The sequence below is a fragment of the Mustela nivalis genome (genome assembly GCF_964662115.1).
Source record: "Mustela nivalis genome assembly, chromosome: X".
Classification (NCBI taxonomy): Eukaryota; Metazoa; Chordata; class Mammalia; order Carnivora; family Mustelidae; genus Mustela; species Mustela nivalis.
In genome coordinates, this window is record NC_139040.1 from 124,314,050 (window position 1) to 124,333,184 (window position 19,135).

Here is a 19,135-nt window from a genome sequence, read left to right on the forward strand (position 1 = left end):
TGAAGTTATGTTCAGAACAATTTTAATTTTTATTAATTTTTTTGGTCTTTTTCAAATTTGTATTTAAGTTGTTGTTAGTTAACGTATGCTGCGATATTGGTTTGGGGAGTAGAATTTAGTGATTCATCATTTACACACAACACCCGCTGCAAGGTTCGGAATCATCGCATTCAGCTTCATGGTGCTCAAAGAAGCCTGGGAAGCTTTTGCAGAGTCCTTCATTGAGATGCCTCATCACCATAAAGGGTCTGATGCGGGCCTGTGGCTATGGTTCATGCTAGATCTGGAACCCGGCAAGCTATACATTCAGAGCTTCGACCTATTAGCAGAACTCTCGATGAAAGTTGGCCCATCCCAAGGAGAGTTCAGGTCCACCTTTCATTATGGTATCATCTGAGATCTCCAAGCTAGAGTCACCTCTACCTTATCAACATAGCCATCCCTCAGCACAACCATATCTCTTATTGGCCTTCCCCACAGATGCTTGTTACCTCTCCAGTGGTACGTATCTGGATCTATTCTCTCCTCCAGTGAAGTGGACACCTTCTGTTGATAATGATAACAAAGTATCAGGGAGTGTGCTAACCATAAACATTTTGTCAGCCACATTAATGCCCAGAGCAACACAATGAGATAGGTTCTATGTTATCCGTATTTTATCTTTGATATCCGATTTACCCACTCAAGACCCTTCAGTGGCTTTCGGAAGGAGAATACATTGTAGAGCTGGATTCCAGTCATTCTGATTCCAACAGTAGCCATGATGCTACACAACCTCACTTTGAAGTCTTTGTGCCAGAACAGCACCTCAGTTGTAGATGGCACTCAAAAAAATCTTGCGGAATGGCTACCAGTATTCCTGTCCCTTATCACAGGAACGTTGGAATTAATAGCTATTTTTTGGCTGATGTTGTAAACTTCTGTAGGGAAGACATGATGTCTTATCTTTTCAAGCAACCTCTGTAACTCAGTAGAGCGCCTCGCTTTCTGCAGCTCTCTCTTAACAGACGGCTGAATATATTAGCTTTGGTAGTTATACGATGCAATAAACACATTAACGTGATTGCGGGATGAGGGCTGTGGTCAGAAGAACTCTCCAAATCTTATTTCCCTGAGTCTCAAGACCAACCTTCACGAAATCGTGTTTTTCACTAGAGCCGAACTCCTGTCCTTCTTGTGAGCTAAGCCAGGGAAGTGCTTCCTTTTTTAAGTTCTTCTAAAGTTGAGGGTTAATGAACTAACAGTCCCTGTCATACCCTTAGTATGTGGATAGTGATTATGCTGAGGGTCTAGGATCACCACCAGTTCACAGCAGTCGAGGAAGAGCCAGCTGCTGCTGAGATGAAAACTCAGGTGAAAGAGAACTCCCAGGCATTTTCAGTTACTTTCAGTCATTTTCAAGTACAGCACTATCTAGGTGCTGCTGCCTGATGTCTTCCTTCCACTGAAAGAAAGCCCCACTTTACCTGGTTTGGTAGGCAGAATTTCCAGAAGGCCCCTCTGTCCTTTGCTCCCTCATACTACTCGGCTATCGTGCTAGGTCATGTGACAAAAGGGAGATTATCTAGATGGGCCTCATTCCATTGTATGAGCCTTTAAAAGCAGAGAGCTTTCTCTGGTTGGCAGCAGAAAGGAGAATCAGGGAGGTTGGAAGCAGGAGAATAATTTGACGCACTCTTGCTGACTTCAAGGTGGAGGGGGCCACTGGCGAGGAATGCAGGCCACCTTCAGAAGCTGAGAGTGGTGCTCTGCTGACAGCTGGCAAGGGAACACCCCGTTTCCCATCCTACAACCATGAAAAACTCAAATTGCCTGTCAACCTGAATGAACTTGGGAATGGATCCTTACTCAGAGCCTGGAGTGAAGAGTTCGGCTTGGCCAATGTATCAATTTTAGCCTTATTCAATCAAGAGCAGAGAACCCCGGCAAGCCCACCCAGACTCTGACCTATAGAAATTTGAGCTGATAAATGGGTATTGTTTGAAGCTTCTTGTCATATTAATCTGATGTGTTAAATTTGAGTTTGTGATCTTGCAATGGAGATGTCCAGTAGGCTGTTACATATATGCCCCTTCGGCTCAGAGGAGAGTGCTCACAGAGGGATGGCCTTGGGGGTCGTGGCAAGGACAGCCTGAGGTATGAATCAGATCATGCAGGGTAGTGGATGCCATAAAAGACATTCCATACCTCAGTTCTATCAACAACGATTTCCACATCTTTTTTTCTGGTAAATTTATGATTTCATTTTCCTACACTGAAATATCTTATCCTACTGGGATTGTTTTGGCATAAAACATGAGGTGCAGACCCACATTATTTTTTTCTAAATGGAGATCTGCTTGCCCTAACGTCATTCACATATTTATTTTTACTGAAATATGGTTGACACACAATGTTACATTAGTTTTAGCCATACGACATAGTGATTCGACAAGTCCATACATTATGCTGTGTTCCCTGCAAGTGTACCTCCTGTCTGCCATGGTACCACACTATCACAGTACCTCTGACTACATTCACTATGCTGTACCTTTCATCCCTGTGATTTGTTCATTCTGTAACTGCAAACTTGTACCTCCCACTCCCCTTTGCCCATTTTGCTCATTCCCTCACCACCCTCTCCTCTGGGAACTACTATTGTGTTCTCTGTGTTTATGGGTCTGTTTATTTGTTCATTTGTCTTTTAGATCTCACATATAAATGAAACCATACATTATTTCTCTTTGACTTGTTTCATTTAGCATAATACCCTCTTTGTCCACCATGTCGCAAATGGCAAGATACCATTCTTTTTTATAGCTGTAGGTATACATGCCATCTTCTTTATCTATTCATCTGTCGATGGACATTTAGGTTGCTTCCATATCTCAGCTATTATAAATAATGCTGTAATGAACATAGAAGTGTGTGTGTGTGTGTGTGTGTGTGTGTGTATGTGTGTGTGTGTGTGTTTGAATCCATGTTTTCATTTTCTTTGGGTTAATAACCAGTAATGAAATTACCACATCATGTAGTATTTCTAGTTTTTATTTTTTGAGGAACCTCCAGATTGGTTTTCACAGTGGTTGTACCAGCACCAATTTACAGCCCCACCAAGAGGGCATGAGTGTTCTCTTTTCTGCACATCCCATCAACGTGGTTTTTGTTTGTTTTTGATGTGTGTTTTATTTAGCCATTGTGACAGGTGTGACGTGAGCTCTCATGGTGGTTGTGATTAGCATTTCCCTGATGACGAGTGATGTGGAGCATCTTTTCATGTGTCTGTTGGCCATCCGTATGTCTTCTTTGGAAAAATGTCTATTCCGATCCTCTTAATCAGGCTATTTTTGTGGTGTTTAGTTGTATAAGTTCTTTATGTATTTTGACTATCAACCCTTTATCAGACATACCACTGCAAATATCTTCTCCCATTCAGTGGGTTGCTTTTCTGTTTTAATGATGTGCAAACATCACTTGTTGAATAATTTTTTGCTTCCCAACTTTAGGCTCTCTGCTTCATCAATCTGTTCATCATTCACATGCTGGCACCACATGTTTTAATAATTACAGTCTGGGGGGATGTTAGTATCTGATAGACCAAGTCCTGCTCATTGATCTTCTTTTGTGGATGGATTACTTGTATTTTACCTTCTAACAGGCCTTTGCTGCTATAAATTAAGACTACTGATTCCCATATATTAATTTTATACCAAATCACTATACTAAATTCTCTGGTTGTTTAGAATAGTTGTTTCTTCATGTGATATTCCTGGGTAAGCCATTAAACCACCTGCAAATAGTGATTTTCTCCCTAATACCCTTTATGTAGTCCCATTTATTTTTATTGTCTAATTGCATTGCCTAGTTACTCCAGAACAATGAAAAAATAGATCAGAGGCCCAAAAAAAGTAGAGACTGGTCAGTGCAAGCACATGCAAGTTAAAATTATGCCTTACAAGGCGCATGGGTGGCTCAGTGGGTTAAAATTATGCCTTACCAAAAAACATGGCAAACGATGCCAAAAGTGAAACAAAAAATTAGGAAAAACTATTTGTAGTCCTTATCATAGATAAGGGAGTAAGAGATTTGACACGTAAAGACATTTTACAGATAAGTGGGAAGATAACCCAACAGAAAAATGGACAAAGACATATTAAAAGAGAGCTCAAAGGAAAAGGAAACACATATAGCTTTTAAACATAGGAAAAGATACTAACCTCACTCAAAAAATTACACAGAGATACCATTATTTTTACCAGTTCTACTGTGTAGGTGAGGACATGGAGAAACAGGTGCTGTCATATTTTGCTGGCAGAAATCTAAATTAATGTCCCCTCTAAGACAGTAAGAAATTCTTAACATTTATCAGAATTGGAGACATAGGGGCACCTGGGTGGCTCAGTCAGTTAGGCCTCTGCCTTCAGCTCAGGTCATGATCCAGGGTTCTGGGATGGAGTCCCCCATCACGCTCCCTGCTTGGTGGGGAGTCTGTTTTTCCCTCTCCCTCTACCCCTCCGCCTGCTTGTGCGCATGCGTGCTCTCTCTCTCTCAAATAAATAAATAAAATCTTAAAAAAAAAAATTGGAGACATAGACTCGGCAATTCCTAGAAATAGATCCTAAAGATAGACCCTCACATACACCAATCACTATACCCAAGGATGTTCAACATAAGGCTGTTAGCAATAGCAAAAGATCGGAAATCGTTCGAATACCTTTGAGTAGTGGCCATACAGGGGAATACTGTGCAGCAATTCAAAAGCTCTATAGCCATTTATTCATTTGTTCAAAACTATTTATTATGCATATACTCTACTTCAGGAATTACTTCCAAACTGGGAATACAGCAAGGAACCAAATTGATTAAAATGCCAGCCCATTTGGAGCTTACCCTACAGGACAGTAGGTTAGATGGTGGAAATCACTATGGAGAAAAATAAAGACAGGGAAGAGGATGGTTATGCAGACTGTCCCTCAACTGGGATTTGTCTGTTGTTCTTCTCATGATGAAACTAGGGTAATGGGTCTTCGGCAGGAAGACCGCAGAAGTCAATAGCCTTTGTAGCCCCATCACACCAAGGGCACAGAGTAGCAAGGTGACTCACTGTATGTGGCCTGTGATCACCTGGCTGAGGTAGTGCTTATTAATTTCCTGCTCTTGTTTTTTAATTATCCATTAATAAAACATTCCAAATGAATGTTTAAAAAGGCCCAGGAGGAACAGAAGGCCAGGTAAGGCCAGATCGGAGAGTCTTCCCTTAGCGTGATGAACAGCTCTGTTGGTAGGAGAGGCATTTTTAGGTGGTTACTTGGGCAGGTCCAGAGGACAGAGCTGTCCTGTGTGGCTTCAAGTTAAGGCCTCCGCGTCTCATCTCAGAGGCAAGGTTCTCTCCTACAACAAGGAACAAGTGAGCGGAAAAGCCTCTAGGGGGCGCTAGAGACAAGGAGGAGAACTTGCTGAATTTCACTGTTTTTTTGGTTTGTTTGGTTGGTTTTGTTTTGTGTTTTTTTTCAGAGTGAAAATGGCCTCCCAGAGTCTGGGAGAATCTGAAGCAACTTAAAGTAAACGTCGGGCCATGGAAGGGATCAGCATATTCTGCCCATTTGTGAGTGAGGAGCTTGCGGTTCCTAACTCCACTCTTCCAAGGGTCCTGACCTAAGGAGGTGACTTGATGGAGTTCCAGCTGACCTTGGTTTGGAGAGAAATACATGGTGGGACAGGGTGGGAAGCGGTGAGCTGGCAGCTAGCCAAGGACTCGAGGAGAAAACCCCGAGCCGCCAAGCCTCTCCATCTGCCTCAGGACCTCACGCCTGTGAATGGACTGTAAAGGCCCCGTCATCTTCCCAAGTGCGGGGCTGAGACTAGCTCACTCGTCCGACTGGAGCCAAGGAGGGAGGGGGGAGCCCCCGACAGCCCCGCAGGAGCTGCGCCTCCCTGGCAGAGCCCTTCCTCTTGGCCGCCCCCAGGCTTCCGGCTACTAGGAGTCCAGGCTCCGGAAGCACCTCAAGGGCCACCAAGGAGAATTATGTTCACAAGTGTCACCGAGTCCAAACCATGGAGTCTGGCAGAAGAGAAATGGCAACTATGCAAATAAAATAGAGAAATGGCCACTCTGGGAATCAGATGAAGGAGGGAAAGGGGCGATTGTGCAAGTAAGACAGAAAGTGCAACTCTGCGAATAAAACCGAACCTGAGACAGAGAGAAGAAAGGATACTTACTTCTGCCACCTGTCCCCCTCCCCCTGGCAGGTCTGGAACCCCTTAAAGTACGAGTCAAGGATGAGGTGTCTGATGCACTCAATAGTCAACATGTTACATAAACACAGAATCCAACCCCGCTCTCACGAGGCCCCACGTCACTTGCCTCCCTTTGATCCCGGCTCCGGTGCCAATAAAACTTTATTTACCGAAAACAGGCAACTAGCCTGCAGGCTGGAGGTGGCCGGTTTGATTGTTTTTTCTAACCGAACATTAAAATATTGTTCATCTTGATTACGGGGCAAATTTGGGGCATCCTCCCTTCCTTAAATGTTGCCTCAACTCTCCTCACCCTGGGCTCAGCCTTGCACTGGGGAAAAGATCTGCGATCACTCCAGCACACTCTGACCGAAAGCGACTCACGGCCATTCCTTTTGGGCAGAGAGACTCATCTGTTGGGAAGTGTTGTAAAATGAAGCTTCTCATCACTTATATGGCCCCCATTCCCGACCCCCATCCTCCAAGCCCTGCGTAATAGCGAGTATCCGTCCCCTTGAGCAATTCACCTAGCATGACAGAAATCAACAGAAACAGGAAAAAAAAAAAATTCAGAAGCAGTGATGGATAGAGTGAGCCTCCAGCACCCAGGACAGTGGTTTAACACTTAGTCTCTTAATGCAGGTGCTGTCTGTCCTGCACAGATTCTCGGTCTCCTGTCTGCAAGTTTAAAATCCTAAAAAATCCGAGCACCAGAGAACTTTGTTTTTTAGGACTTACTGGCCACCCAAACCGGACCTGAACTGACTGTAAGGCTACTATAATCTGTATTTAGCTAGTTAGCGTGAGATTTCTCCTTGCATGGCAGAAATAGCCATGTGGGTGACTTGCACCTGTTGGAAGTGTTTTGTAACATATCATCTTGCTAAAATATGAATCTGAACTCTGACGCCATGCTGGCCCATGGGTTTCAGGTAAGGGATTGTGATCGATACTCCTGTCTCCTAGGGGACCTTGGCTAAGCATCCGACTCTTCGTTTCAGCCCACGTCACGATCTCAGGGTTGTGAGGTTGAGCCCCGTGTCAGGCTCTACGCTCAGCAGAGAGTCTCCCTGTCCTTCTTCCTCTGCTCCTCCCCCCATGTTCTCTCGCTCGCTCTTGCTCCAGAATAAATAAAGACATTTTAAAAAATACTTCAGTCTCCTTCACTGGGGACATATTAGCAATTCCTGAATTTTCCTCAGCCTCTCTGGTAAATCAGAAATTAGGAGGTGGGGCCAACACACTTTGGCCTTTGTGCGCTCCTTCGTCCATTAAGATAAAAAAATAAAAGTCAAAATTCTCTTTTATGACCACATTGGCATAAAGAGAAACACAGTCTGGCCTGAATTATATGATTTTCCTGATTTTAAAGAAAATGAAAGCTTTCCTTAAAGTGTCACGGGCCCTAGGCCCTGTGGCTTCTAAGAACAGAAGAGCTCTCTAATGAGAAGCTGGCCCTGGTTGTCCACGGTCTCACTCCGGGGTTCAGATCAGGCACAGGGGCACAAGGTGGGGAGACAGCCACAGGCAGGGAGAGAAATATTCGACCGGGAGCAGCGAAGGTGGAGGGCGAGGGTCAGAAAAGGGGAATGTTGCGGGTTCAGTTGAAACCCCCCGAAAGACGAGCTGAACCTCTAACTTCTGTACCCATGAGTCTGAACTGATTCAGAAGTAGGGTCTTTGGCCACAGAATCCAGTCAAAGCGAGGCCATGCTGAGTGAGGGTCTCCCCAGTCCGGCGCCTGATGTCCTTAGAAGAGGGAAGTTTGCAAGGAATGCCCAGGGCTGCTGGCCCCCACCAGAAGCCAAGAGAAGGACCTGGAACATTTCCCTCAGAGCTGCCAAGAAGCTGAGAGGATCCAGTTCTGTTGTCTTGAGCCACCAAGTTTGCGGAGCCCGAGAATGGGCAGCGGGGACTGAGAGCGGCCGGTGGAACCCAGTGCCTAGACAAAGCCCAACCGCCCGAGGAAGCCGTTGTTCAGAAAGGCTGGTGAGCTCCCTGCCTAGAACGTTCCCTGAGGATGACTGGCTCTGCGTGGTCTGGATCTCTCACTGGGTGTTGCCTTGGAACACCCAGAAAAAGTCAGGACCCATTTCCTTAAAGAAAGCATAGGAATCTCATTCTCTCTCTCTCTCATTCTCTCTCTCTCTCTCTCTCTCACACACACACACACACACACCCTGCTAACTTCCCTCCCCGCCAAATAGCACGGTTTCTAGCTACAGAGGAAGCGATTTCACAACTGTTTTCCTATTTTCCATGCATGCTCCGTCCTTCAGTTGGGTCCATCGCTGACAACAGACCAGGTGTCACCTTTGGGTTCAGAAGGACCCAAACAGCACAACGAGAACAACTGACCCTAGTTCTCCCTCACACCTGCCTTCTCCGCTTGGACACCAACGGACGCCAAAACCACAATGACAGAAGACCAGGGAGTTCTGAAGATGCGTTCAGAAAAGTCTGCCTTCACTGAGGATGCCGTGAGGGGCCACCCCCGGAACCCCGCCCGAGGGGGTGAGGGGCGCGGGCAGGACAGAAACAGATGGTGCTGGGTGCAAAGGAAGTGCCCCCACTGGGCGATGCTCACCTCAACCCTGTATGTTTTGCTGCACAATTTCACAATCTCAGGCAAAAATCATCTGGGGGTGGGGGGCAGGGTGGGGGTGGGGTGGGGGACAAGCCTGCCGTCCTGAAATGAAACAGGTTTTTGTCTTTCTACATCCTCTTCCTAGGCTGCAAACTTTCAGCAATGATGCCTCCTTCCTTCTCCCTCTTCAAAGGCTTCCTTTGTCTCAGACCATCTCCTAAGCTGTATCCCCTTTCTCAGGATGGGTCCCGCGGATAACCCAGGATTACACTAAAGAGTCAAGAGAACCTTCTGATTCTAAAACATGGTCAGTTGAATTACTTAGCCATTTGGGCGTGATGTGGTGTTCGACCAGACTTGAATTTTTGCCCAGCGGGAACCTATTTATAATTTTTTATGGGTTCTGATTCACTTGCTGTTGAATCTGTTGCCCGCGGAGACATTATGAAAGTAAATTAGTAAAGAAATGGTTGACAGGGTTTGTCAGCTTAGGTGAAATTTACAACTAATCAAAAGATATTTTATCCTTCCCAAATCTGATGGATTCGCTAACGGCTTTGGGAGAGAAACCACTACCATGTTGAATCCGCATGTCAACGAAGAGATGGATCCCAATTTCCTGGCTTTTATGAGGATTAAATACAAAAACGTGTGACTTGCACTGGTCCTGGGGTTTGCTTCCTGGCAAGGCACTCAAGTGCTCCCTACTGTATTTTGGGGGATTCAAATAGCATGATTGTCAGTATGGCACGTGCTACTTTAAGACCCCATTTTCCATGGGCGCCTGGGTGGCTCAGTGGGTTAAGCCTCTGCCTTCGGCTCAGGTCATGGTCCCGGGGTCCTGGGATCGAGCCCCGCATCGGGCTCTCTGCTCAGCAGGGAGCCTGCTTCCCTCTCTCTCTCTGCCCACCTCTCTGCCTACTTGTGATCTCTGTCTGTCAAATAAATAAAATCTTTAAAAAAAAAAAGACCCCATTTTACAGATGGGGAACCTGAGGCCCGAAGAAGCTACTCAAATGGTAGGTGGCAGAGCTGCAGCTGAGCCTAGAGGTCCCCGAGGAGTTGGCACTTTGGTAATTCTAGAAGCAAGCAGCTGTTTGGCTATGGTCTGGTTTGGACGGTCCACAGAGAACTCATAGCCACACCAGGAACATTCAGGATTCAAATTCCGGAGGTGGTTGGTAAGAGTTTCAAAAACAACAAATCCCTCAGCTCTGTTTAATAATGCAGCTGAAGTTAACACATTCCTTTGGAATGACAAGCCCCTCGGTGGACTCTGGAGCTGACCCTAAGATGCCCTTACAAATAATCGCCAGCGGACTTGCTAAGACAAACCATGAGTAACACCATCCTCCTCTGCGCACAAACCCTGATGTTGCTGAAGTCTGGGCTTTCCACAAGCCACATCCTGGGCTTTTCAGATGAGGCACACTCAGAGCCTTGATTTTGCTTTCTGAAATCCAACCAAGGGGCTAATGAGGGAGATCTGGCTCTTCCTGGAACCTTCTCACTCCCTACAAAAGCACTGTGCTCTTTAAGCAAAGGACCGGAAGGCCCTGTGGGCCACTGTTCTAAGGCCATGGCTCTTGGACTCACCTTGAGAAAGCTGCAAGGTTGAGAAGTTACGAACCGACAGGCCCGGGCCCCAACATTCTGATTTCATCAGTCTGGGGGTTCCCCTGTGATTCTAATGCACAGTCAAAGCTAACAACCTCTGCTCCAAGGCCAGGGGCCCGCGAGGTCCTACCCATATCACCAATGGGAGGGAGGGAAGCAGGGCACGTTTCCAAGCTAGTTTGAGTTTTTTATGATTCCATTTTCATTTCTTATAATACAATTATATTGGCTGTGGCTTGCATAGCAGCTTCACAGGCCAAGTAGAAATCGGATAACTTCAATCCCAGTTCCCCATGTGTTGGCGGCCCTGTTGGGCTGTTGCAGTCCGTTCACAAAGCATCATTGAACTGCGGTACGAACCTAATTCCTTTCAAGACCTAAAATGGGCATCGCGTGGATTTCAAAATTAACTTCATTCAGCCATCGAAAAGAATGCAATCTTGCCTTTTGCAACCATGTGGTTGGATGTAGACAGTATAACACTGAGCAAAATAAGTCAGAGAAAGACAAATACCGTGTGATCACACTCATTTGTGGAACTGAAGAAACAAAAACAGATGAGGAAAGGGGGTGAGGAAAGAGAGAGAGAGAAGCAGAGAGAGAGAGACACACACACACACACACACACACACACACACACACAGAGAGGCAAACCAAGAAACAGACTCTTAACTCTAGAGAACACACTGATGGTCACCAGGGAGGAGGTTGGGTGGGGGGGGGATGTAGGAAACAGGTGATGGGGATTAAGGAATGTGCTTGTGATGAACACTGGGTTTTTCATGGAAGTGTTGAATCACCGTATTGTACCCCCGAAACAAATATTACACTATATGTTAACTAACTGGAAATAAAATGTAAAAATTTTAAAAAAGATTTTATTTATTTGACAGAGAGAGATGACAAGTAGGCAGAGAGGCAGGCAGAGAGAGAGGGGGAAGCAGGCTCCCTGCTGAGCAGAGAGCCTGATACGGGGCTTGATTCCAGGACCCCGGGACCATGACCTGAGCCGAAGGCAGAGGCTTAACCCACTGCACCACCCAGGTGCCCCGAAAGTACATCACTTCTTCAAATTATAAATTTTGTTTTTCAGCCTGACCTTTCCCAACAGTAGCAAACACCGACCTCCTGACTACAGAATACAATTGTAGAAACGATAACAGGTTTACTTAAAAGTCCTGAACAAGAAAAGTAGCAATGAATATTGAACATGCCTTGGAGTATGCTAATTTCAGGCTTTGCCGAGGCCCTAGCAAGTGACCAGAGCATGTGAGATGAGAATTTGTCCTTCGTTTGTAGAGATAGCGAAGGAAAAACACTTGTGCTGCTCACTTTGTTTCCAACCCTTTGGTTCTAGAAGAGACTACTGTTTCTGGCAGGACCAGAGTGTATCAGTCAGCTCCTAACTTGGAATCTGCTTGTTGTCCTGTTCAAATCAGTCAGACCACTGTATTTGATTTTCAATGTCTAGTGCCCATCACTGAGAGGTGCTCTAATACTTGCTGGCCCCATTTATCCCGTTCTGTGTTTGCATTGTTTGCCCCCAAGCTGCATTTCGGAGTCAATCAGAAATCATGCATTTCGTGGGAAAGCTTTGTTAAGAGAACAGAAGTGGCTTACCAGGCTCTGTCGTCCTAATTTCTCATCGGTCACCTGCAGCGCCAGGGAGGGCTACCCTCTGTTACTCGGTGTGCTCAGAGCAAAGAAACTGGCCAACTTCCTGAACTCGGCGGCTTTACCACCAGCAGAACCCGGCATGCAGTTTGCAGAAGTTTATGTGGGAAGAAGGGAACTTGTGATTTCTTAACTGTTGCCAAATCATTTCTTGACTGTGCTTTAAAATTTCAAAACTGAAATTCAGGGGCAGAACGTTATTTATAAAATGATTTAAATGAATGATACAAATAGAACACATATGGGGGGAGTTGTGGGTGTGCATGGTGGGGGGAGGGGGGAAAGCTACAAGGAGCCTCACCAAAATGTTAACATCAGTTTGCTCTGGAGAGCAGGATCAGGGGAAAAGGAGGGAGAGAAACTGCGACATTTTTTCTTTGACTTAGAAAACTTCAAGTGTGAGGGGCGCCTGGGTGGCTCAGTGGGTTAAAGCCTCTGCTTCCAGCTCAGGTTATGATCCCAGGGTCCTGGGATCGAGCTGCACATTGGATTCTCTGCTCAGCAGGGAGCCTGCTTCCTCCTCTCTCTGCCTGCCTCTCCCTACTTGTGATCTCTGTCAAATAAATAAATAAAACCTTTAAAAGAAAAAGAAAACTTCGGTGTGTTTTTATAAACTTCACCACACATCACATTTGAATTCCGTTTAGGATTGCCTAAACTCATCTTTCGTTCTATAAAGCAGAGAAATAACATTTGCGTTCCTTCATCTGTGTTCCACGGGTTTCCAAAACAGCACAGAGCGAGGTGGGTGTGGGTCCCCCAGCGGGCGTGGGGTGCAGAGAGGGAGTCTCACCCCCAGTGTCCCCGCACCTCAGCCCGCACCTGGCCCGCGGTAGCAGCTCAGTAAACATCCAGCGAATGAGGGAACGGGTGGCTGCAAGCTCGCGAGCATTCACGAGGCAGGAAGTGTTAATTTCCTGATTCGGTCTGATGAGCGAACTGGATTCCTGGATTCGGGGCTCTCAGAGCGCCTCTGAAGGGTTAAGCACAGGAGTCAGCAAACTGCAGCACAAGGGCCAAATCCAGCGGGGGTGGGGGGGCGTGGGGGATGGGGGTGAAGAATAATTTTTACAGATAAACATTTGTAATCAATCTGATGCTAAGGGACGCTAACCTTGAACTCCAAATACACGAATGTGATTATCCCCAGAGAATGCCATCCTTGTCATTATTAGACCTATATTACAAAAAAGTGCACTCGATTATTGTTTGAATTTTATCAATTAAATAAGCGTGTGATGTGTTTTTCTCTTATTATGTAAGTACCTACCTCATGTCTTTCATGAGCCTCTTGGCCCACAGAGTCTAAAATACTTACTTCCTAGAGAACATCGGCTGACCCCTGGCCAAGAGATTCACTTGGAAAGGGATAGGATGTGTTTCTTCTTGCCGGACACTGGGGACAGGGTGGGACCGGGGTGACATTTTTATGCACACACACGCACCCCGCTCCACACACATTGTATCATTACTGTTCCCCCCAAGGGAACACACCCTGTGGCTTCATGGGCCCCCCAGAAGCCTTCATGATAGTGAGCTCAGAGATCTCATCTACCTGCTACCAGTCTCTTGGTTTCCCTCGAACAATTTGGTCAAAAATGAAGTTTTAAAAAGTAAGTAAAGGGTCGCCTGAGTGGTTCAGTCAGTTAAGCGCCTGCCTTTGGCTCAGGTCATGATCTCGGGGTCCTGGGTCGAGTACAGCCTTGGGCTCCCTGCTCAGCAGGAAGCCTGCCTCTCCCTCTCCCTCTGCCCCCCTCTGCCCCGACATGTGCGCTGTCATTCACTTTCTCTCTCAAATAAATCAATAAAATCTTAAATTAAAAAAAAAAAAAAGAAGTAAAAAGGATTGCCAGTAGGGCTGAACAAGTGGGCTGAACTTCAGGCTGGACTGCTGGCCAGCCTTTCTAGAAAAGACAGACACACACACCGTGGCTCCCCAGCCACAAAGGGTCAGCCGATCACTGGCCAGTCAGCTGGGCTCCCACCAAGCCCGGCACATGGTGGGGTGACGCTCACAGTCTAGTCGGTGCTGTGCCAGGCAAGCTTAGGAACCTGGGCCACTTATTCAAATCAAGTGAACCTTCTCAGGTGTTTCCACGCAACCAGTAACCATGAAAGAGGGCAATGACATTGACACTGAGGCAGGATGATCACTGCAAACCAGAAGCCTAGTCCCATGCAGAAAGAGGCCAGAGTGAGCCGGCCCTCTACTTGAGCCTCACACTTGGCCCTCAGTAGCCAGCCCTGCTCTCCCTGCCCTGCCCCTCTCGCTCCCCTGGGCTGTGGCCCACAGCGGGCCCGGGGAGCCACGGGTAGGGTGCTAGCCGTGCTCCTTTCCTCCGGCCTCAGTGGGCTGCCGAGCATTCACAGGGCAGCGGGCGGCTTCTCCCACATGCAGGCCAGCCACACAGGGATTCCCGTGGAGCCCTGAAGAGGGCTCAGGACCTAGGACAGCCCCAGGAACCTGCCATCAGTTGTGTGTCCAAAAAAAATTCAACATGGAGAACAGAAAAGCTACCGTGGAAGGAGTCATAGGAAAGAACCGCTTCTTAAGCAATAGATTTAGATGAAGGAATGCATGAGAGGATTCCTCTACACAAAACCGCATCCGATGTGAGTCCATCCTGGCTTGAGATTGAGGTGCAGAGCTCCTGAGGGCATGGCTGCTGCGGGCCCGTGTCTGGGAGCCCCAGTCAGCTTCCTAAGGTCCCTCCAGGCCCGCGGCCCCTCCCTGGTCAGCACAGACACAGGTGATGTGGGCCACAGGACTCGGCTGCAGGTAGCAGCTGCTGTCCAGCTCCTGGTCCTCCCGCACCTGTTCCCACAATTCCATAGCTTTTCCCCTACTTCCTATTCCCCATTCTTCCCTTACTTCCGAGCCCCTTAACCTACCCTCCAGAGCACTCTGTTAGCCCGTTAGGCTCATTCCCCACCAGTTTTTCACCATTTGTACATTATTTCTCCTTTTATTTATTTATTTTTTAAAAAGATTTTATTTATTTGAGAGAGAGCGAGCATGAGAAGGGAAAAGGTCAGAGGGAGAAGCAGACTCCCCATGGTGCTGGGAGCCCGATGTGGGACTCGATCCTGGGATTCCAGGATCATGACCTGAGCAGAAGGCTGTTGCTTAACCAACTGAGCTACCCAGGTGCCCGTTATTTCTCATTTTAAACAAAAGCTTAAAGCGCTAGTCTATACAAAAACTTCAAAATCCATGAGAAAATGGCAGCCCTCTGGATGAAAAAGTTAGCTGAAGGCATACTTCCTGTGGCTTATGTAGCCCCCGATCAGAGCAGAGAGCTAGGTATGAAGAAGGAGGGCTGGATTACAGCCTCACTTGGCAATATCGCCAACTACTCTTGAGCAGTGGACAACCTGTGCAACTGTACATGATGGTTCAGCTAAACAAATTGAAGCCTATTTCAGCATCATGAATAGGACTGTCTCCTTTCAACAGCATGTCTGACTGCACAAGCAGGGCCAAGGCAAGGTCTTGCAGTCCTCTGCAAATTCCCTTTTTGAGGCAGTCCCAGGTTGCAGACCAACTATCTGAAAACCTGGGTGTTTCCATTCGTTGCAACCCATTCCTGTGTTTCCTGAAGCCACTGTCTCAAATAATGGGCCAAGACACCACAAAAAGCCATTGCACTTGAGAGCTGGAAGGGCCACCTTATTTCAGGGATGTGGGAACTGAAGGCCAAGGTCAAGAGGGCAGTAGTGGTAGAGAAGAGTATGGGAACCCACCACCCCACTTCTGCTCTGTGCGCTTTCAACTTCTCCCTTCGCAAATGTCCTAAGTGAAAAGCCAGACATGATCAAGCCTTCTGTCCATGTTTCGCGAAGAGGATGAGGGTGAGTTTTCCAGCTCCCGCTAACTCTGTGTTCTAATACCTCATCCACATCATAAAACTTCCCCCTCCACTGACGCACTGCGGGCACGCTGACGTTCGTTCTGGCTGCTCCTGGTCCGCCAAAGCCAATTTAGGTGCTGACAGGCGTTCCCAGGCCAAAGGGGGATTAGGGAAACAGAAAGGCCTCGTAAGACGTTTACCAGTGAGAGTCCCCTCCCCCAATCCCCAGACCTTCCTCTGGTGGGAAGGGGGCTCTGAGGCAGTCACTGCGTCAGGGAAGGGTCGGTGTCACAGGACCCAAGAAAGTTGCAGTCGAGTTCTAGATGTTCGAAATACATACACCTAAAATGGTATTTCCTCTCCCTGGATAAGGTTTAAGAGGGGGAGATGGTCAGAGAGGAGCAAGACAGAGAGGGCGAGAGATGCCAGCTGGCTCTCAGACAAGGGCCTGGCCTGTGTGAAGACCAGGAGGAAACTCAGAAGCCCCAGATAAATTCTGGGAACCAGGAAGAGGGGGAGCCTCCTCCTGATACCCCAGCTAGAATCAGGAGAAATGGCAGTGTCTAGACTACCCTAGAGCCGAGAGCAGTGGGGAGCACGGAGGCAGAGGGGGCTTGACAAGGCTGCCCTGGTTTGCTCTAAACCCCACAGCATCGTGAAGGGAAAGGCTTCTGAGGGGAGTGAGAGCTGGCTGACACAGCAGGGGGCTTTAAGGTCAGGTGGTGGGGACAGAGCGGGGGGGTGGGGCGGCAGCCTGCACAGATGCGCCACAGTTGAGGGACTTGAGAGTGATGGAGCGAAACCATCCTGTGCGATTGTTCCCTTGAGCCCGCGGTCACATGGGAAGGTGTGTGTAGCTTGTAAAACTTCAAGCCTTAGCCATCTTATCTGTGAGTAAGGAGGGGCGTGGCCAGGGGTGGGGGGGGTGCTTCAGAAAGTTAAGATATAAAGGGGCTCGGTCGAAAATAGAGCTTATGGCGGGCGAGGGGTGAGGAGGGTTGGGAAGGACAGAACGTGGCCCTGGGTTGCTTAGACACGTCAGTGGGAACCCATATTTAGCTTAATAGAAACTGACGGACAAACGGAAAACTAAGTTCACTGCTAGCAGGTATCCCTGATACGATGCGTCAAGCAGGGCACTTCACCTCTGTGGCTCTCCCTCCTCAAAACCCATAACCCCAGTCTCATCAGGAGAAAAACATCGGAAAAACCCAAACGGAGGGCTACTCTACAAAATCCCTGACCAGTGATCTGCAGAACTGCCAAGGTCATCCAAAACAAGGAAAACAAGGGACTGTCGCAGCTCATAGCAGCCTAAGGAGACAGGCCGACTACATGTCATAAGGTACTCTGAGCACTAGGGGAAAACTAATGGAACCCGAAGAAAGTTCACTAATAATACTGTGTCAAGAAATGTAGGGCGCCTGGGTGGCTCAGTGGTTAAGCCGCTGCCTTCGGCTCAGGTCATGATCTCAGGGTCCTGGGATCGAGTCCCACATCGGGCTCTCTGCTCAGCAGGGAGCCTGCTTCTCCTCTCTCTCTGCCTGCCTCTCTGCCTACTTACAATCTCTGTCTGTCAAATAAATAAATAAAATCTTTAAAAAAAAAAAAAAAAAAAAGAAATGTAGCATAGTCCTAGAAGATGCTAACAACAGGGGAACCCAGGTGGGGGTTCTACGGGGACTCTCTGTGCTCTTTTTGCAACTATTACAGAAATTCACAGCCAGTCTAAAGTACAAGATGTATTTAAATGCTACAAAGAAAAAGGACTCTATAAACTGAGCTAGGTTCAGATTCTCTGTATATGCATACGGGTCGTAGAGACAGATCAAGTACAAGGTGAATGTTCCCACTTGAGACAAGGCAACAAAACTTTTTCCAAAGACAAGCACAGGCAGAAAGTGCGGACATCGGCGCTGTGTTGTTTCCCATCCAAATATGCTAGTCGTGACTTTGTAATTTAGAAAAAAAATTAGGACGAACGGAAATGTTGATGGATAGAGCTCCAGTAAGTAAAATGTTACAGCCGTACAACTTGTACTGCAGAGCCATTGTGGGGGTGGGGGGAGTGGGGGAAGCCGAGGGCGGGTCCACAGATCCAAAACAGATGGCGGGGTGGGTTGCCCCTTCCAGCTCCCCAGGGGCAAGCGCCTCCTGACCTAGTCCTTAGTCCTCCGACTCCCCTCCCAAGTGCCACGCACACCGCCCCCATGTCACCCTTCTGGGATTCCTCCAAGACGCAGTTTGGACTTCATCAGCTCGGAGTGGCCTCCTCTAAACATCACACCCACACAGCTTCACCCAGCCCCCCCCCCCTCGTGTCCACGCCAGGCAAGGCCTCATGCTCTGAACTCCCAAAGGGTCAGGCCGTCCTGTTTCCCTTTTTCGAACTCTTATCTGGCATTCACTGACCAGGGAGGGCAGAACTCTCATCAGCGGGTCTCTGAGGGCAGAAACGCCAATGTTGTACCCTCCTTGCATAGTGGCAAGCTCGGCGGATGTTTCTGGAATAAAGGGAGAGAGGGATGGAGAGTCGGAGAAGAAAGCAAGGGCTCCCCAGCCGCAGCTGACCCTCAGGAGGGCTCACTCTGTGGCAGGACCGGCCCTTCCGAACTTACTCGCCACTCCCAGGATCCCTGATGGAGGGACTGTGGCTGTGCTCAGTTTATATCAGAGGGAACTAAAGCACCAAGAGGTTAAAAAAGTCAGGTGACTCTGGCTCCAGAACTGTGCCACTACTGGATATTCCGACAACAGAAAGGATTCCAGGGACCTATAAAAAGTTGTCTAATGTTGAAACACAAGATGACCAGCAACATTCGACAAAGTGGTTTTGAGAGCAGAAGAATCAAAAGCCAAGCTTGAAGGGGTTTCCCAGTAGCGGGGGATGCCATCAGACCCCGTCACCTGGCCCACACAGCAAGGAGCCCAGCACACTGCAGAAGCTTCTAGAACCTCAGCCAGAGCGCCATGAGCAACAGCAGCACGGCCCCGGGAGCGGCGATGCGAGCTTCTCTGCCATCTAGAGCCCATCTCTATCCAATTCTCCCTCGGTATTCTCAGACCTGGTATCCCAGGCACCCCTCCAGGGCCGTTCCCATTTCCAGCCCACACTCAGCTGTCTTGGGGATTATGGTTTCCGCTTTCAGAGGAGGAAGCAGGCTTGCAGAGGTTCAGTAATTTGCCCACA

The 19,135-nt window shown here is 47.8% G+C and overlaps 1 protein-coding gene across 12 annotated transcripts in view; it reads right to left on the reverse strand.

Annotated features, from left to right (window-relative positions):
* TLR7 (toll like receptor 7) overlaps positions 1-19,135 on the reverse strand; it is an 87,126-nt gene that overhangs the window by 38,285 nt on the left and 29,706 nt on the right. For 4 of the 12 annotated variants that reach the window (XM_082717081.1, XM_082717079.1, XM_082717080.1 and 1 more), the window contains one exon: positions 492-546. The gene's annotated coding sequence lies outside the window, so the exon portion shown is untranslated. Of the gene's footprint in view, positions 1-491; positions 547-12,040; positions 13,068-13,208; positions 13,272-19,135 lie in introns of all 12 variants that reach the window. The other 8 variants (XM_082717085.1, XM_082717078.1, XM_082717084.1 and 5 more) reach the window with 5 other exon arrangements.